We start from the raw sequence: 19,820 nt of genomic DNA on the forward strand, positions 1-19,820 counted from the left end.
GTTCCCATCACGCAGTAGACCAGCAAACAGACAAGCAGCGTGGCCACCCCGACACTCCCTGTGGGCTTTTCTCAGCGTGTCCTGAGCCCAGGAGAGGAAAGGAGGCTGTGGGGGTGCGTCAAGCACTCGCAGGAAGAGTCCCGGAACCTGCCGAATGAGGTTTTGCTCCACCCACGCTGCCCGCATCTGCCCACAGGCCTGCAGCCCCTACCAAGAGCAGTGGGCCCAGCCCTCTGCATCGCTCGTCTCCCTCTAATTACTCTTCACACACTCTGGCGCCAGGCCCTCCAACCAAATTACAATTGATTCTTCCCTCCTCTTGGATCAATGCCATCGACCCTGGAGCAGGGAGGACAAACCCAAACTCACCCTCTAGGAACCAATGGCTCAAGGCAAAGCCCGGCGAGAGACCTGCTGGTGCAAACTTGGAATGTACCTGCACACATGTGTGCACACGCATGCACACACATGCATTCATCCCCTTGCCCAAGAAGTACATGGATCAGTATGTACACAAAATGCACCGGGCCACATATCGGTATCCACATGTAGACACATACATAGCTTGATATAGACGGACACTTTCATGCAAGTCTACATGCATGTACACAAAAAGCACACACGCCCGCTCATACGCAGGGGTACGGACACATGCCATTGGCTAGAGAAGAGAATGCTCTGAGGCCCACAGGAAGCATGGGCCTGTGAGGAGCTGGATTCTAGCCCATCCCGGCCCCCTCCCCGGCTGCCCTCCTAGCTCCACGTGTGAGCACACCCACCAACAGTTACGGTGGGAGGGGTCCGGCACGCCTGCAACACACACCTCCAAGCAGAAACTCCTCTACTGTTGCAGAGGCCTGTGGTGTGCCCTCCCCTGCAATGGACCCTGCCTCCTCATCCCTTTGGGGTGTTGGAGAAATGCCCAGCCGCTTCTCCACCAGACAAAGCCCATTATAACTCAGCTGGGCTCTCTCTACACCTCAGTCCTCAGAGGAGCTTGGAGTGCGTCTGCACCTGAGGCCCCAAACCATTGGAAAGGAGGTGCCAGTTCCTACAGATGCCAACACAGAGTGACAGCCACCAGCTCACTCCCTTCCCGCACAGAATGGAAACATGAATGGCAAGTACAGAGGAGAGAGGAGACAGAGTAGGACTGGCCATCCAATACAGCCCAAGCAGACACCCAAGGCCTCAGACTCCACTGCCTCTTTCCTTATGGCCAAGTTCTCTACTCCCCGCCAATGGCCAATGGCTTCCTGCCAGGCACATCTCCAGGTTAAGTCATAGAAACACAGAACGTCAGAAGGAGAAAAGCTCTGGGAGATCCTCGAGTCCCTCCGGCCCACATTCTCTTGGTGCCCAACTCTCCTTAATGACATTCCCAGCAAGGGACTGTCCCTCACACCGAACATATGGCACCCAAGGACACCGGAGGAGCAGAGGCCTCTCATCACGCAGCCGGTTCTCTGCCGAACAGTTCTAAAATTCCCTCTAAATAGAGTAAAATCTCCCTCCCCAGAATGTTCACTGGTTGGCATGAAGTAGAAGGAAAGCCATTTCAGTAACGAACGGTTGGTCTGCAGCTTGTCTGAAGGAACGGCCACTGTTGGGCATTTCTACTCATAGTTCTCAGTGCGAGGCTCTGCAGAGGCTGAGGGCGAGACCTGGGAGTGATCTGACCCTCAAAAGAAGGTGAAGGGCACCGAGGCCTCCCCTATGCAAAAGGAAGATCTTGAAAAAGTCAGATATCTGCCAATCTATGGAATAAGGCTTATGTGAGTTTTGTCTCTAATTTTGTCTACTAATTTCCCTTTATTATACTAATATACTACTAATATTCCTAGTGAGTTCTTGGCCTTCGCCTCCCCCCAGATAAGCTGCATTTGCAGGCTTACAGCAGCCGAAGATAGATGTGTACGATCTGGGGAGGACATCTTCAGTGCTGTGCGTTCCCCATCAACACCTCGGGCCTCGGCGCCATCACTGGAATCAGAAGCCTGGCATGTAAAGCCGAAGTTTCTGTCCCCATGTCCGTGGTCTGAACCTGCTCTGTGTAACCTGCTTCCTGTCCTCTATCACACAGAGCTTTTCCAACCATCCATGTGTCCGTGGTCTGAACCTGCTCTGTGTAACCTGCTTCCTGTCCTCTATCACACAGAGCTTTTCCAACCATCCATGTGTCCGTGGTCTGAACCTGCTCTGTGTAACCTGCTTCCTGTCCTCTATCACACAGAGCTTTTCCAACCATCCATGTGTCCGTGGTCTGAACCTGCTCTGTGTAACCTGCTTCCTGTCCTCTATCACACAGAGCTTTTCCAACCATCCATGTGTCCGTGGTCTGAACCTGCTCTGTGTAACCTGCTTCCTGTCCTCTATCACACAGAGCTTTTCCAACCATCCATGTGTCCGTGGTCTGAACCTGCTCTGTGTAACCTGCTTCCTGTCCTCTATCACACAGAGCTTTTCCAACCATCCATGTGTCCGTGGTCTGAACCTGCTCTGTGTAACCTGCTTCCTGTCCTCTATCACACAGAGCTTTTCCAACCATCCATGTGTCCGTGGTCTGAACCTGCTCTGTGTAACCTGCTTCCTGTCCTCTATCACACAGAGCTTTTCCAACCATCCATGTGTCCGTGGTCTGAACCTGCTCTGTGTAACCTGCTTCCTGTCCTCTATCACACAGAGCTTTTCCAACCATCCATGTGTCCGTGGTCTGAACCTGCTCTGTGTAACCTGCTTCCTGTCCTCTATCACACAGAGCTTTTCCAACCATCCATGAGGGTTTAAGGACCATCAACTCTGCCCCGCCACCCCTGGGCCCCCATACCCCACCAGTAACAGCCGCGTGGACTGAGAGGAATTTGCCATTCGGTGGTCCCTTGCAGGTCAGAGTAATGGAGAGAAGCCTGTGGAAGATCCCTGTGGCCGGCTCTCTCATCCACCATTTTACTCCCACCACCCCACCATCTGTGCCAAAAGGTTGGAAAGCATTTCCCAAAACACCTTGCACTATGTTTCTGTGTGTGGATTAGATGCCACCAATTGCGTGCACTTGCAGAAGATTTGGCAGACCGACGGGAGAGGGGTGCTCTTCCTGCAGCCCTAGCTGTTGGTGGCTATCAAGCTCATAACAGGCTTGCGGGAGTTTCCAGTGTTCATGCTTCATTTTCCAAGATGCAGAATGTTAGCCTGCACAGCCTCTCCATCTGACTGCCTGCTCCCTGAAATCCACTGTCTCTTCTCTCATCTGCAGGTCTCCAGAGGCTTCTCTAGGGCCAGTGGCAGCTCTGACGTCCAAGAGCATACCCTCAATGGTGCCTCTGAGTCATGGCTTCAGTAATTCTGTGTTGTTCTGGGAGTCACTGTAGTAGCCTCAATCCTGAATCTGCTTCTTCTGCCCTTCCAATGATTGTGTAAGCTCCCAAATTCCTGTACGCAATCCCTTTTGGCTTGAACTACGTAGAGTGGGGACTTTTTCCTTTACTGAACCTTGACATACAAGATGCAAGCTGGGGTAAGAGCAGTTATGGTGTCAACTTCGTTCAACAGACATTTAATGAATGCAAACCATTTCACCTGGTGCTGTGCCAGGCACAGCGACATCATGCAAGCAGGTGCACCGTGTCCTGATATGGTGGCAATAGGCAGGGCGAGGGGTCCGTATCCAGTCTTCACCCAGTCAGCCCAGCTCAAGGGAGCGAGGTGAGTGGGAGTAGGGCAGCCCTGGCTTCAGAAAGGCTGGGTTGAGCTCCGCCCAGTTCCAGTGCTCCCCCCAGATGCAGGTGGTGGCTAACCCTCTCTCTAGGGCTCAGTTGCTTTGCTTCACTGCCACCGCTCCTCTTCCTCTTTGCACTTTTATCCCTCATCCTCCAGACTCAGGGGATGTGCTCTCCCCTGCGGGTCTTCCTGGCCCTCCCTCAGTGCCTCTGGTCCATGCTTCATAGAAAGTGTTCAATGAATTGAATTCATCTGATTCCCAGCCCAGCATTTCTTCTTTCCTGAACGCACACACGTGCACACTCTCACACACTCACACACACACACACTCACCGCTAGAGTAAGCTGTTTGTCTTGGGTGGGGTTCCCCAGATGCCAAGTCTGAGATTGGGGATTCTGTGCCAGGGAGTTGTGGAGGGAGGGCTCCTAGGAGGAGCCTTAAGGAAGAGAGGAAAGCAGAATGGCAGGGGAAGAAGCCAAGAAAAGAACATGGTTTCATCTGAAGTATCTCTTCCAACTGCCCACCCCCAGAGTCCCGGGCACGACAGACTTGTCCCACGTTGGGGAAAGTGCTGGCCTTTTGTAACCTGCACCAGTCCCTCGTGGCTGCTCGTCACCCTGGTGTGGGGCGTGGCCTCCTCAGCATCTCCCTGCAAGAAAGGGTGCAGCTCTGAGCAACAGCAGCCCACACTCAGAGAGAGGCAGAAGGGCAGGCTGTGGCAGCCCAGGAAGGAGACCTGGGAGGTGCACCGACTGCAAAAAGTATAACACAGCAAATGCACTGCAGGATTCCTAGAGAATAAGAACTGGACAGAATGGGGTCAAGGGAAAGGTAGCAGGTTCCTAATCCAGTTGCCTTTCTCCCCACCAGCCAAGCCAGAGGTGGGCCAGGTTGATTCCCAGCAAGACAGCACATGGCCACAACAAAGAACTGGTTGTGCTTGCGGTGTTTGGGGATTCATAATGAGCTTATTAAAAGAGTGACATAAAGCTGCAGGGCACGTTTTTACCCTGCCACAAACAGAGCTGTTGTTTAGATGCCAGTGAATTCTGCCCTGTGTGGTGGGACCTGTGTACTGACAATGGACACCAGGGCATGGCACAGGGAAGATGTCCCACTCTGCCTGAAAGCTTTGCATATCTTCTGAGTACCTCCTCAGAAGGTGACAGCTTCTGGCACCCCCTCTTGTGACCAGCCTGTAGGGAGATCTCCTTCTCTCTAGCTAGAAGGTGGTGCTGTTCCACCCAGAAGCCAGGACAGGCAGGAACAGCTGTGTCAGGGGAGCAATGCAGCCCTGTAAAGACACAGTGAACAGGGAACGTGTCGCCTGAGCCCAGAAAGAAAGGGCAGAGCCGGTCAAAGCCAGCCTTGCCCAGAGAGAGGAGACACAGCCCCAGAGCCTGCAAGGTGACCTGGATACCTTGTACTTTGGCAAGGAGGGACAACGCCACAGTGACCTGATGCCTCAGTTTTCATGTAAGCCAGAAATCGTGAATTCTATACCCCCTACAATAGACTTCAGTGGGGGCCAGCATCACCAAACCAACAAAAGAAGCACTCTGGGAAAATTCTGCACAAGCCTCTTTTAACTTGTGCTCAGTCTCACGACTTTTCCTTCTGCTTCCTATCCCTGACTTTTCTTCCTGTCCTAATGGAGCAGGTGGTGATCCTTCTTAGGGTGGAATTGGCCTAAGAAAATATTTCCCCTGGCCAAGAAGAAAAAGTGACAGCAACAGGTCCCAGAGAACCTGTCTATATCTGGACACATCAGATGCCAGAGCAGAAAAGCCTGCACCAGACGCCACCAGCTGGAGTCCCCGCTGGGCGTCCCCTCCTGTCCCGAGAAGATGACACTGGTGGCTCCCTGCTTACTAGGCTGGGGTGGTACATTGTCTTAATTTACTGTACGAGCAACACCCACATTGGTAGGTATTTGCATGGTGAACACTGAGCTGGGGCAGTAAAGAAAGGGTCACATTTTACAGTAGAGCTGGGAGCATTCTCCTTGCAGTGAGAAACTGCTGAAAATAGGCTTAGCCAGGAAGATGGGACTCAAGCACCAGGGAATTAAGGGAGATGTCGATGGGGGTGTTGTTGGGGGACAGAGCAGAGTCGAGCATATAGTCTGCCTGAACCAACTGGTTGGCCCTGGTCAGCCTCTTGGGCTGAACCCCACCCTTACTACTTTTATGTTCACCGGGACGTCTCTCTCCACTCACCTTTGGGATGCTGCTCCTTGCATGGCAAACACACCATCAGCTCTGCGCCAAAGGCTGCTCGGAAATACTGTTTCCTTCTCTCTTGAGCAATTGCTACATACTGGAAACGCAAAAGCCTTATGAATTCTGGGGTTGTGCGGAGTCAAACTGCCCATTCCCTGCCTCCAGAGGTGCACATGCCCCAGAACATCAGGTGCTCTCCTGTTCCTATGCATAAGTTATGTGAATGTGGAAGGCAAACCTTGGCCAGGGACCCCAGTCCCTGCACACCTGAATTCAGGCTGTGCCACTTGCTCTGGTCCCCCTCCATGGCCCTGTGGCTCTCCTGCAGAGATAGTGGTGGGGAGGACAAAGGCAGGTCAAAGCACACTCTTAAAGTTTGTGCTGAAAACTCCACAGTGGTCTTGGAGGGCAGCCTGGACACAAACGTCTCCTCTGGTCAAGACCAGAGGCAGGTGTCCTTTGTTCTTTCTTGTCTCCAGGTCTATACCCACTTGACCAGAGAGGGGAGGGGAGCCACCTCAAAGCAGGATTGAAAGCAGAAGCACTTCCTCCTTGTGCAGGCGTAGAGCCCCAACCAGGCACGCATAGGTCCGGACGGCCCACCAGTAGGGAAAAGGACAGTCCTAGGCACAGAATCCCCAGGGAGAGGGACCAGACCTGCAAGGTGGCCCCAAACCACCCTTGCCCTCAGCCCATGGAAATCCAGCCTCTTCCCACTTAGGCATGAGCTGAGGGAGGGAATAATGGGCAGGGAAGGCCCGAAGCTTCCCCAGGAGCTGGTGTCCCAGGCTGGGTGTGGTCCCTCAGCTGAGCAGTGCTTCCTACATGAAGCAGTTAGGAAGCTGCCTGTGTTTCCAGGGCTCTCAGGGGCCCCAGCTCTCACCTGAGCCAACACAGAATGAGAGGCCAAACTGCGATGCCGTGGGAGGCTTCAGACGGTGTTTCCTGCGGCTGTTATTTCCAGCCTAATGGTGTGTTCACATGGCTCTGCCTGGTGATTACTATATTATGATATATTAATCATAGGCTAATGAGGCACTCCGCCCCACTCCTCTCTCCAGGCTGTACAGGATCCCGCCCAGATCCCACAGCACCACAGGCTCTCCTGTACCTGCACCCCCAACCCACCCTCAGGGCCAGCCCTGGGTTCGGCCCCCTTGCCTACAGATAAACTCAAAGGAGGTCATTTCTTGTGTCCGCATCCAATTAACGATATCTAAAGCCGGGGTTTGGCACCCACAAACCTTTGTGATGCATTAGCCCCTCTTCCTCACTCTCCGACGGCAAAGAACCAGGAGGCAAAACAAAGCCCAGAGGACAGGAAAGTCGTTCTGATGTTTTTCTTGGGTCCAGGAGAATGAGACAGGCTTTGGCTCTCTGGGACCTGTGAACTCCCCCAAGTGCTGAGTGAACTTGACTTGGTCCTGGGGAATTGGTTCATTCAATAGCATTTAAGTCTTTATGTGGCGAGTGCTGTTTTCAGCAAAGTGAACAGGAAAGTTCCTAACTCCCGGAACTTCACTCCCGACAGTGGTACGCTGTCAGGCCTCGGGCTGCTGCAGTGAAGGGCCTTGGTCCTTGACCATCTGGTGAGGACAGTTCAAACCAGTCACTTCAGGGTGTGGTCTGAGTCCTCAGTGGTGCACTGGCTTTAGAAGAAAGAGAGAGAGGACCCAGAGGACGAAGCCTCACTCCCTGACCCCAGGAACAGAGTCTAGCAGGAAAGGAGTACAGATGAATGCAGTGTCTCACATCAGGACCAAGGAACCAGGGAACATGCCACGGAGCTGATGGAGCTTCACAGACGATACCACTTTGTGTATCTGTGTCTGTTTCAGGAGTCAAACCCCTCACCGGTGATTTATACTTTGCCTTTATAGGCCTGTTCATTTTTTTAGGAGTCCTTCAGTGGCATGAGGTCATTTGTATATGCTCACCCACAATATGAGCAGGGCATAGAATATGCCCAGACTTGGGGTACAATGCCCAGACTTAATAGTATTAGTGGGTACCATGATGAGAGGTACCAACAGAGGCTGGTATGGTGATGATGCTGAGGAACAAAAGGGCTCCTAGGCGGGAGAACTGGTCACCTGGAGATGATGTGGGCATATGCTGAGCCCAAGCCACAACAATGTATTTGCAAGATATGAGCACTACAAATAATTCATGCCTCCTGTGGCTCCCAGTGCTCCAGGCCTCCTGATGTTCACATGTTTTTCTACAGTCCCCTTCCCTAGGGCTGACTTGTGTTACTCACCAATAGAATCACAGGGAAGTGATGATGTGTAACTTCCATTGCTTTATCACAGAGGCATTGTGCCTTGGTCTCCTGGATGACTCACTTGGTGAGAAGTCATTGTTATGCCATGAGGATGCATCAGCAGCCCTGGGGAGGGTCCTCACTGAGGACTCCAGCCAAGTGTCAGCATCAACTGCCAGCCACATGAGTGAACCTCCTTGGAAGCAGGTCCTTCCTCTCTTCTGGGCTTTGTTGTGCCTCCTAGTTTGTCATCGGAGAGTGAGGAAGAGGGGCCTCTAGCCTCAGTCAAGCCTTCAGATGATGATAGCCCAGGCTGGACATCCAATTACAGTCCCATGAGAGACCCCAGGCCAGGACCACCCAGCCAAGCCACTCCTGAATTCCTGACTCATACACACTATGAGAGGTAAGAAATAGAGATGGTTGCTTTAAACTGCTAGGTTTTAAGACAATAAGCATTGGAGCAGAAATAACTAACACATATCCCTAGTAATAATGTAGTTCCTAGAACACAGCAGGTGCTCAGGAAATGTTTCACGGATTAATGAATGAAGCTTCTAGTAGAGGGGCTATCAGTCAAACATTATGACTACTGATGAGAAGAGGGAATTGGTGGTCATGGCCAGGAGAACTCATGTTCCAAACTTGGAAAGATAAAACTTAGCTCATAAACTTGGGAATTCAAGAAATGTCATAATACTGTATTTTCTTCAAATCTGAATAAATTGACCCCAAGTCATTATTGTTACCCAAAACCCCTCTCTACCCCACCTCAACCTCACCCAAGGATCTGGGAAAAAATTCACTGTGGGGAGAAAAGCCTCTACTCCCCAAGTCTATGATGGCCATTTGTGATACCTTCAAACCTCACACACCATGATTCCTTAAAGGCAAGTTATGCTACAGCTATCAGGACTGTCTTGGGAGTCCCAGTGTCTACAATACAGTCTCTTAGACACTCAGGAAAGCCATTCTCTTCTGAGGTCTCACACCTCATTCAGACCTTCAACAAATATTTACTGGGTGCTCTACTAGTTACGGTTCTCTAGATAAACAGAACAAGTACGAGAGGGTGGAGAGAGAGAGATTGATTTTAAGGAATTGGTCCTGTGTTTAGAGCTGGCAAGCCCAAAGTCCTCAGCATATGCCAACAGGCTGGAGACCCAGGCAACGGCTGATGTTGCCGCTCAAGTCCAAAGGCCATCAGAATTTTCTTTCCTTCAGGAGAGGTCAAGTCTTTTTTATCTTAAGGCCTTCAACTGATTGGATGAGACCCATCCACCTTACTGAGGGCTCTACTCAAAGTTGACGAATTTAAATGTTAATCTCATCTAAAAGGTGCCTTCACGGTAACATCCAGATTCATGTTTGACTAAATATCCGGGTACCATGGCCTAGCCAAGCTGACACATAACATTCATCATCGTAAGATGCCATTAAGTGATGTAGGCACTGGGGATAGAGCAGTGAACCAACACGGGCAAAAATCTGGGACTTTTACATTCTAGGAGTGGGAAAAATAATAATAAACCATAATCAAATACATATATCGTATGTTAGGTAGCTATCGTACTAAGAAGAAACACCAATTAGGTTACGTGAAGGAAACTAATGAAGGTTGCCATTTTAGATAGATTGGTCAGGAAGATCTCGAGAAATAACCCCTCGCTTAAGTGAAGAAGTCATGCAAATACCTGGGGGAAAGAACCTTGAGGCAGAGCAAACAGGACTACAAAGACCCTCTCACCAGAGGGAAGGACCTGCCCCTGCTCCCAAGCCCGAGACCCTCCACCCCATCCCCACCACTGCCAACAATCCCCTTGGAAGTTCCCCTTCCACCCCCCCCAGCCCAATTCCTCCCAGGAGCCCAGCCTTAGAAAACAAGAGCCAGGAAGAAGGCGTGTCTATGAGGAACATGTCTCGTCTGCGTAAGCAAGAGAACAGAGAAGACCTGGATGCTTTCTTGGAAAAGGGTGCAGGCGGGTGGCGGCGGGGGGGGAATATAAATAGACCAAAAATTAATTTCTCAAAAATTCAAACAGCCACAGAAACAGCAGCTGCTCCCCACATCCCACTCCCAGCCAGGCTCTTGAGGTAGGATTGGGGGTGAGGAGAGGGGATGAAGGGAGAAGAAGCAGGAAATCTCCAATTCTTAGAACTCTCTGATTCAGGAGAATTCACTAATTTCCTGACAAAAATGAGAGAAATTTTCTCCCCGGGCTGTCAGACTTCTCCTTCCCAATACATCCAACTTGGATGTGAAAGCCTGTGGGAAAGGCGAAAGGTGTCTCTCTACTCACACCAGCTCAGCGGCAGGAGCCCAGCACTCCCTGGAGAGGAAGCTACCAGGAGACCTGCGGCAGCCCAGCACCAATCTGCAGCCAGGCCCTGGGAGCTCCCCCCGCCCCCGCCCCTGCCCCAGAGAGATTGGAGGCCATGGTGACCATGCACCAGGAGAGGGAGAGGCAGGAAGGAGCACTGGCCTCCTGTGCCTGAGCCACTGTGGACCTGAAGTAGGAAAGTTGGAGGGGGAAGAAGTAAGCCCACACCCAGTCCCCTCCCTAAGGACAGGGAGCTTAAGCCGGACCTGCTGCAGGGGAGGATGGGGCTGGCTCCAGGCCAGAAAGCCATGGAGAGACCTCGTTTCTGCCCCTCGCCTTTCCTTCCCTCCCCCCTCACACTGCACACACACAACACCCTCAGAGAAGATGGTATCGGGGAAATTGAAATCAATTCAGCACAACAAACCGGTGTGCATTAAATGTACTTCTCCTTGCTAGGTGCTCTGCCAGGTGCTGGAAATGCCAACAGAAATAAAATGCAGCCCTGCCCTCTGTAAGCTTATCCATGGTTATGGCATGATCGCCGGTATACCACTCGTACGAATAAAGTACAACAAGGGCACTCATACGAATAAAGTACAACAAGGGCACAGAAGAGGAACGCTTAATTCTGCCCAGGGGCTGGCGGGGACGGCAGCTTTGTCAGAGAAGGTGACATGTGACCCCTGGGAGTGCGGGGATGTTACAAGGGCTGGTAACACAGCAGGTCACACGGTGCGTGTTTCCAGGGGCTTCCTGGGTGCTGACCAGAAGGCAGGCTGTGGTGAGGGAGGGGTCCCCAGGTATCAGCAGGCGATGGTTTGGGGTGAGTTGGAGACAGATTGTGAAGAGGGAACGTAGGCCACTGCAGGAGTCCAGGTCAGTGGTCCAGGGGCAAGGTGTTGCCAGCCCCTTCTAAGGCAAAGCAGTGAGGACAGGGAAGAGAGGGCAGATGAGAGGAAGGTTTCAGGCGGATACCAAGGCCAGGGGGATGGCTGGACGGGGTGGATGGTGGATTCAGGGACAGATCACCCCCAGGTGTCTGACTTGGAGGAGAAAGGTCCTGGATGTGAGCCCAGGGCAGGCAGGGCAAGCTGTGGCTCATTCTAGCCTTAGTGCAGTGACTAACGCTTAGAAGGTACTAGATCGTGCCGGGCGCGGTGGCTCAAGCCTGTAATCCCAGCACTTTGGGAGGCCGAGGGCGGATCACGAGGTCAGGAGATCGAGACCATCCTGGCGAACACCGTGAAACCCCGTCTCTACTAAAAAATACAAAAAAACAGCCGGGCGAGGTGACAGGCGCCTGTAGTCCCAGCTACTCGGGAGGCTGAGGGAGGAGAATGGCGTAAACCCGGGAGGCGGAGCTTGCAGTGAGCTGAGATCCGGCCACTGCACTCCAGCCTGGGCGACAGAGCCAGACTCCGTCTCAAAAAAAAAAAAAAAAAAAAAAGAAGGTACTGGATCACACGTGTAGGTTGAATGGGCAGAAAAATAAGCGCATAGCAATAGCAAAGGAAATGTATGGTAAGCTCTCCCAGTGCCTGTCCGCCCAGGCACAGCTGCATTTCACCAAAGGGCACGTCACACACAGCATCCTGGAGGGAGAGGTTTCTCACTGGGGTGAACTGCCGCTTGCTCCTGCTCTGTCTGGCTTTGAGGCTAAATGGAAAGCTTGGGCCCAATGGTGAGTGAGAACTGCAAATCCTAGAGTGGAATGGGAGCCATTGGGAGGCAGAGGGCACAGCGAAAGCGGTAGAACCGACAAGAAGAAGACAGTGAAAGGACTGGATTCTATTAACAGCAAGAAATCCATCACTGGGTCTGAGACCAGGAAAAGGGATTTGCAAAGAAAATTCTATTCAGGGTGTATTTCCCTCTTATCGCAGTAAATGGGCTGCTAAAATGTATTGCTGTGTATTAAAAATATGCTGTCCTTTTAAAACAGCACAGACACCGGTGCATTCTATCTGCTGTGTGTACATAAAGAGAGAAACTGATCCGCGGCTCCCATTCATAACGCGGGGCCGCACCTGTGCTGATCACGGTGGCGGGGGAGTCGCTTCCGCAGCGTAGACACCTCTCCCAGAAGCGCGGCTGATACTCCACTTAGGGACCATCCTGGAGCCTGTGCATCTGCATAAACTCCACCCTTTCCTTTTTAAAATAGTTTTTTATTTATTTTAAAATTACTGTATGGAAAAATTAACGCTTTTTTCTGTTGGTCTGTAGCCCTATAGACCATGTGAATTTCTCCCCGTGTCTAGAGTCGTGTGGCCACCACTCAATCAGCATGCATAGCAGCTCCATCACCCAAAACACTCCCTCAAGCTGCCCCCCCCTTATCCTCCAACCCTCACTCAGTCCATAACCCCTACAATCACCGATTTGTTTTCTATCACTATAATGTTGTCTTTTCTACTATAGCAAACAAATGGAAGCTTACAGTACACAACCTTTTGAGACTGGCTTCTTTCACTCAGCACAGTGTCTGAGATCTGCCCAAGCTGTTGCCTACCCAAGCCGTTACCTCTCGCCATCGCGTGTGCTCTTTTCTCTGGAACTGTGCCCTGTGGTGTGGGTGGACCACAGTTTGCGCCCCTGCCCTCTGGGTCTACTTCATCAAAGCTTAGCACCTTCCTCACAGAGGGGGCCAAGAAAGAAAGAAGGGAAGACACAGTGACTGTCCCTCTTCCTTCATTGTGTAAGAAAGGATTGAGTGTCCTCCGTGTTTTCACTTTAGGGGACTGGGATGCACGTGCGAACAAAGCAGGCTGCAGTTCTTGCCCTCATGGGGCTTCCCTTCTTGCGGGAGGAGAGGGGTGGTGAAGGATGTATGTACTAAATAAGTGGTGTGGTGTGTCAAGGGGGGGTGCTACTGGGAAAATAGAGAAGAGGGAGAGGAGTCAGAAATGTGGGCAAGAGGCCGTGCTTAGGAACGGCGGGGGCAGGAGGCAGAGAAGCCTCTTTGAAAAGGGGACCTTCGTGCAAAGACTTGAAGGGTGTTAGCCTCCTGGCGGGCCGCGGAAGGGAAGCCTACCTAGCAGGGGAAGCACTGGAAGGGAAAGGCTGGGCAGACTTGGCCGGAGCAAAGTCAACTATTTAAGGTGCATTTCGGGGCAGAATGTGCTTCTCCAAGCCCAGGCCGCCCAGTGCTGCCCCCGTGCCTTCTGGCTGAGACGACATCTCAGGGCACCCAGGACCGCTGCCTCTGACTCGGCTCTCGGTAGCCAGGCCCGGGAGAGGTCCCTGAAGCCGGCCCAGGCTGATGCGCGGGGAGAGCCCGCCACAGGCTTCCCCAGCCCTACGGGAACTGCAGTGCCCTTGCAGCCTCACAGCGGAGGACTCCAGGCCCTGACTCCACACCTTCATTCTCCTCCCAGGTAGTTGGCATTCTGGCCAAACTCTGCCAGCAACAGCCTGGAGGGGGCCATGGAGGAGGTACCAGGGCTCAGGCCTTAGTCCTGGGGCACAGCCTCAAGGGGCTAAGGAGATAGGGATGCGAGTCCCCCACAAGCGCTCCCGTCAAGCCCTTCTCCTGGAAGCAGCAGAAGGGCACTAATCCGCGCTCCTTCCACCGGCTAGGGTTCCAAATCTCATTAGCATTTACAAAAGTGGAATTAATCTTCCCTTGGTAATCTGGTCATTATTGATTTTTATTTTTAACTCTTGTCTTATGAAGACAAATAAAGTGCCTTCGGCAGCACAGATGTTCCCAGGGGTGCAAAGGAAGTAGGGGCCGGAGAAACGGGTATTCAGACAGGCTCAAAGAATCTCTTGGGGCTCCGTCAGCAGGTTCTGGGAGCGAGATAGGAAGTCAGATGTGTCCCAGCCTTCCAACTATCATAAACAGGGAGGACCCTCAAAGAGGACAGAGAGGCCCGAACCTCCAACGCCCCAATTAGGCCCATCTGCAGCTGACAGAGACAGCTCTGATTCATCTTAATCACATGCGAGTTAAAAATAAACATCAATAACCAGCGGCTGAAGAAAAGAGGTGACATTTTGAGATGCAAATGAAGTGGGAAGTCCCAAAGCCAGGCAAGGAGAGTCCCAACCCCCTGCATGCCTGAGCACACGTGGCCTGCAGACAATTTGGAGACCCCCCCAACCCACAGCCACCCCCACCTCCACACCTCTCAGGACCAGGTACAGGTGTCAGCTGCTAGTCTGTCAGTGCCAAAACTGGGATGGCTTCGCACACGTGACACCTCCGTAGCAGCAGTGTGACGGGCAGACCTGAGCCTTGGCGGTAGAAGAGGTGAGCTCACATCCGAGCTTGCCGGCTCACTCCTGCTGCACCTCAGTTCAAGGGGTTGATGTGGCTCGACCTGAGGAGGCCTGGTGTGTGCAGACACTCAAAGAGTAGGTATCTAGTCCTGCATTTTCTGTTTCCCTCTGAAGCAAAATCCAATGGTTAGAGAAATCGGTTTAAGTCGCAAAAATAAAAATCTTGATTAAACACCAAGCATGAGAACTTTCTCATACTAAATCAGGTACCAAGGATTCTACAGGAATATGCAGAAATATGTGAGGCCCTTGCAATATATATGAAATAATAAATTCCCAACTCCCACCCACACAGAGCTTAAAAATCTCGCAAGGGCGTTTATAAACAGTCCATGGAGCATGAGGGGCGTAAGAAGCTGCCGGAAACTGTGTCGTCTACCTCCACGTACATCTCACCGTCTGGCTTCCAGCCCTTCCTGCCCAGAATCGAGGGCAAGATGGTGGGGGGGACCTGCTGCTCTTATGATATCGTGTTTAATTCCCACAGCTGCCCTACAAGGATCAATACTCGCAGATGAACCAGTGGGGCTCAGGGAGGGTCCGGGATTCCGACCGGCATCTGTCAGCCCAGAGCCCGTTCTCGCCCTTCCTTCCCAGGCTTGCTATCAGGAGGACCCTCAGCCTGAGCACGGGACCTCTCAGCCCAAGAGTCTGGGATTCCCTAACTCACTGCACTGCCCAGCGCGTGGCCTCTCCTGACTGTGCCCTTGCTGTAGCTTCTCTGAGGTCCCACCGCTCACCCTCATTAGCACAAGCTCCTGCACCTCTTTCCGCACGCACACCCTCAGCTTGCAGCTTGCTCTTCTCCACTCAGCTCTTGAGCCTGAGGGCCTGACTGGCTCCCTGGTGCTGTCATTACAGCCAGCGCAGGACAGGGTGGCCGGGCTGGGCCGGGCTCAGCCTACTGTCCCACCACCCACCCCTGTGGTGGGCCAGTTCACCCCAACACAAGGGAGACAAGGCCAGAAACATTTACCTACAGAAAGATTATCATCCTCTCATTCCTGGTATGGGGGGATCAGCTGCAGCATCGGCTGATGAGGAAGGCCACATTCACATCCAGTCAAAACAGCTCTGTAAAACAGGCTTTGACAAAATTGTCACATTAGATGTATCTGAATAAAGTCAGCCAGGCGGCTGGCAGAGCACAACTCTACATCATTTTGACAGCCTGCATTACGAAGCTGCAGACACCACCAGGAAATTACCTCCAAGCTAAGCCCAAATTATAGCCAGTGCAACACAGTCAAACCTTGGTAGGGTGAGAAGAGGCCCGGAAAAAGGCTTGGAGGGCAAAGAATGAACATTTTCCTCTCCTCTCCTCCCTCAATCAGGAGTAGAGAGAGGGACGCAAAATGGGTGTTTGTGCCGTCAGCCGGGAGTTTCCCCTTCCCTCTGGCTGGGAGCCCGGAGCTTGCATTTCGGTCTCGCCTCCCCATTTAGTGGCCTGGGAAATGCCCCAGGTGGGAGGCTTCCGCTTCTAATGAGCTTGTCTATTTTGGGCGATTTACCTCCCCTCCCTGGCCATTCATTTTCTTTCCTGGGGGGTGGGAGGGAAGTTTTTAAAACTGTGTTCGTTAGATTTTCAGAAGGTGTCCCAGAGGTGACCCGATGGGAGGGTGGGGTAGAGAAGCAGAGCGTTTTACACCCTCAATTGCAGATGAGCTAGAACTGTGCTGTTTCCATCTGTTACAGCTACTGAGGCTCCAGGGAAGATGCCTTTGAAGGAACGGTTCTGTTGCTAATTTCTTTTTTCAAAAAGGAAGAAGAGGAAAAAAGGAAGAGATGAAGGCAGGAAGGCAGGAAGGAAGAAGGGAGGGAGGAAACCTCTAGACTTCTAATTGCTCCCATAGTCTGTGGAAAGAGTTCCATATTCTAGTGCTCAGGGTGGGCCTTTCCAGAAGCAAAATCATCCTCATAGCCTTCGCAGCAAGTGCAGAAAATCCACCGCGCATCTGTGCGTCCTGCATCTCAGACGAGATGATCTGACCGCCAAGCCCTTCGGCCCCTGGATGGTGGCCGGCAGTCGTGAGAACAGTGGCCTCAGGCCTAAGTCCATCCCAGCCTCCCAGGAGGCCAGGCAAGATGAGAGGAGTCTGAGCTCCATGGGTCTCCATCCCCACCCCAAAAGGGGTCACCAGTGCACTGACAGAGCAGCCTCCTTGGGAGAGGCTGGGCGGGGCGGGGCATTCAAAAGAGCACGAGGACGCTGAATATTCATGATGCTAATTAAGCAAGAGCTAATTGGAAAAATGTTGGATTTTATTAAGACCCCAGATGTATATCATTGCAACAGGCACCAACATAATAACAATCATCTAATGGCCACTTTGGGTTCTTTCCAGAGTTTCTTTCCTCTCTTGCTGGCTGTTAATGTGCAGGGGAGAGCAAGCCAGTCAGTAGATGAGACCAAGGGGAGCTTGCTCTGTCGTTGGTTTGTGCAGCCCAGAAGCAGGAGATTGGACCGGGTGGTCTGTCCAGGCTCGTTCCACATCACCAGGAGTGGGATTAATGAAGAGAGGGCTGGGAGGGCTTTGTCTTTTCCGCACTTCAGGATTTCTGAGACCGGGGAGGCAAGGAGCAAAACGGAATGAGGATGTTTGCCAGCCACAGAGGTGGAAGGAGGCTTCACGCCTAGCCTGATGCCTTGCCCTCGGCAGACAGTGGAATATTAGTGGTAATCACGGGACCAAATGGCCTTTAGCAGGGGGCACCGCGGGTGCTCTAAACCTCCCGGTGTGTTCTCTGGAACCAGCTCTTCTCCATCCTGGGAGGGCACGTCACAAGGTGTACGTGAACCTGAAGCACTGAACGACACTCAGAAGTTGGGGGAAACTCCAGGCTACTGGTTTAATTTCCCTGCCCTGCAGACAGAAAGAAACATCACCTTTAAAGGAAAGAGTATAGTAAAAGATGACTTGGATCCTTTGAAAAATGTCTGCTATGTTATTGATGTTACCTTAGAAGACAGAATACAATCACACCTTTTCCACTTTGAGATTTGCTAAAATAGGACCAGGCGTGAAACGAACAGCGCGGGGCAGTATGTGAGCCCCTTCGGAGTGACTCTCTCTGTTATTTATGAGCTTATCTGAGCTCAAACGTACTTCAAGTTCACAGCCCCAATGTTATTTTATTATCATAGAAATAACAGAGAGGGAAGAGTAGTAAATGTCTATTTAGAAAATAAAAACTGAGCATTAGAATCGGGAGAAATGCCCATAAGGACCCCCTGATGAAGGGTGTGTTTGATTAATCCTCCTGCTTTACAGAACAGCCATGGTCACCAGCAACAGGCAGCTAAGTAAGACCTCTCTCCTCACGCCTGAGACCCAGCAAGTGAGCGAGGGCCGGGGTGACCGTCCTTGCTCTGCACCCCTTGCCAGGCAGACCTGCCACCACCACACCACTCTGCCCAGCCCAGCCGCAGGTCCTTTTGAGTGGGCCAGCAGCTAAGTCCTCTCGAGGCTGGGAGGTTTCCTCTGGAGAGGAAGGCAGGACTGAAGTCCCACCACCAGTGCAGGTGAGGGAGGGCTGCGTCCACACTCAACATTATTTCTGGGGGTGCCTGAGGGTATTTCTGGGATTCGCATTTGAATCAGTGGACGCAGTAGACTGCCCTCCAATGTAGGGGGCCTCATCCTGTTCAATGAGGGCCTGGGTCGAACGTGAAGGCAGCAGAGGGGGGTCCGTCCTTCCTGCCTGCCTGCTTGGGACATCTCCTTGCGTCTTCCCCAGCTCCGCCTGGTCCACAGGCCTTCGCATTCACACTGGGATTACACCATGGGCCCTTCTGGTCCCCATCTTGCAGACAGCACACTGTGGGGCTTCTCAGCCTGCAGAGTGATGTGAGGCTCATAACAAATGTGAGATCATAATAAATTTCCGTATATATGTAAATAAACATACACATACACATAGCCTGTTGGTTTATTTCTCTGAATAGCTCTGACTGATACACTCACACAACCCTAATATTCAAAACCCCAGGAATAACCTGGGGGCCAAGTCTCCACTGAACTGACCCAACCGGTCCCCCCTCGGTCTAAGCCTCCGTTTCCCTGTCTACAGGAGGAAGAGTGAGTAGTGACTGGGGCCGTCGGGAAGCGTCTGGACACCTTTATGTGTGTACCTTGGTCAAAATTCTCCAAAGGGGATGATGGTGATGTGTACCTTCCTCAGCTCGACTGTGTGATCGTTGTACAATGCACACACTGTCAAAGCATCATGCCTAAATAGATATAATTTTTATTTGCCAATTACACTTCCATAAAGCTGGGTGGGGGAAAGAACATGTTACTCTAAAACAATCTGTGTATCTCCTTTGTCCTCTACCAATTCGTAACTTCCTCTTTCAAGAAAAAGGTTTCGTTTCTTGCTGAAAGTTACTTGAAATATTTGATGTTGAAGTTCACGTAGAACCCTAGAATATATATGTGTGTGTATGTGTATATATAAAAATATAAATATACATGCATGCACACACATACATATACAAAGGAAACATATTTATTTGTGTGTATATAGATGTGTATAGGTTACATAGTTTTTCCTTTCTGTTCTTTCTTTCAAAGGTTTGGTAGGCCTTCCAATTTCTAAGCATGAGCTTCCACAGAACGAAATGTCATCGTGAGTCAGATATTATATACTCTTGAGATTTCCTGCAGGCTTGTCCTTCCAGGTATTTAAAAGGAAAGCATTTCTCCAGCAGTGAAAAAAATAAAAACCTGCCCCAAGGGCTGGGGGTCAGCTGTGAGCCAATACGGGCACCGAGGCACTGCGAAGGAGGAAAAGCGCCTGTGTCTTGCTCAAAGGTCTGAGGTCAGCGAGAATGGCTGGTAGAGTGACAGCCCCAGGGAGGGGCCCCGAGCAGCTGGTGTCAGCAAAACTGGCAAGGAGAAGAGGGTGCCCACGTGTGAGCAGAGGATCAGGAAGATTTGAGGGTGAGCAAAGAGCGCCAGAGGGCAGGAGTAAGGGAGCTTCAGGGTCTGGGGCACAGGAGACCGTGG

General features: G+C 51.8%; 1 long non-coding RNA gene across 2 annotated transcripts; it reads left to right on the top strand.

The window, feature by feature from the left end:
- Window positions 1–5,602: 5,602 nt before the first annotated feature.
- Window positions 5,603–19,098, top strand: LOC139357631 (uncharacterized). 2 transcript variants are annotated; one of them, XR_011611208.1, is made up of 4 exons: window positions 5,603–5,643; window positions 8,253–8,609; window positions 16,507–18,334; window positions 18,883–19,098. It is a non-coding gene; the product is annotated as an uncharacterized lncRNA (long non-coding RNA). The 2 variants fall into 2 exon arrangements; XR_011611209.1 differs by lacking the exons at window positions 16,507–18,334; window positions 18,883–19,098 and adding an exon at window positions 10,984–11,697.
- Window positions 19,099–19,820: the final 722 nt, after the last annotated feature.

This window comes from Macaca nemestrina, chromosome 12 (assembly GCF_043159975.1).
Source record: "Macaca nemestrina isolate mMacNem1 chromosome 12, mMacNem.hap1, whole genome shotgun sequence".
Lineage (NCBI taxonomy): Eukaryota > Metazoa > Chordata > Mammalia > Primates > Cercopithecidae > Macaca > Macaca nemestrina.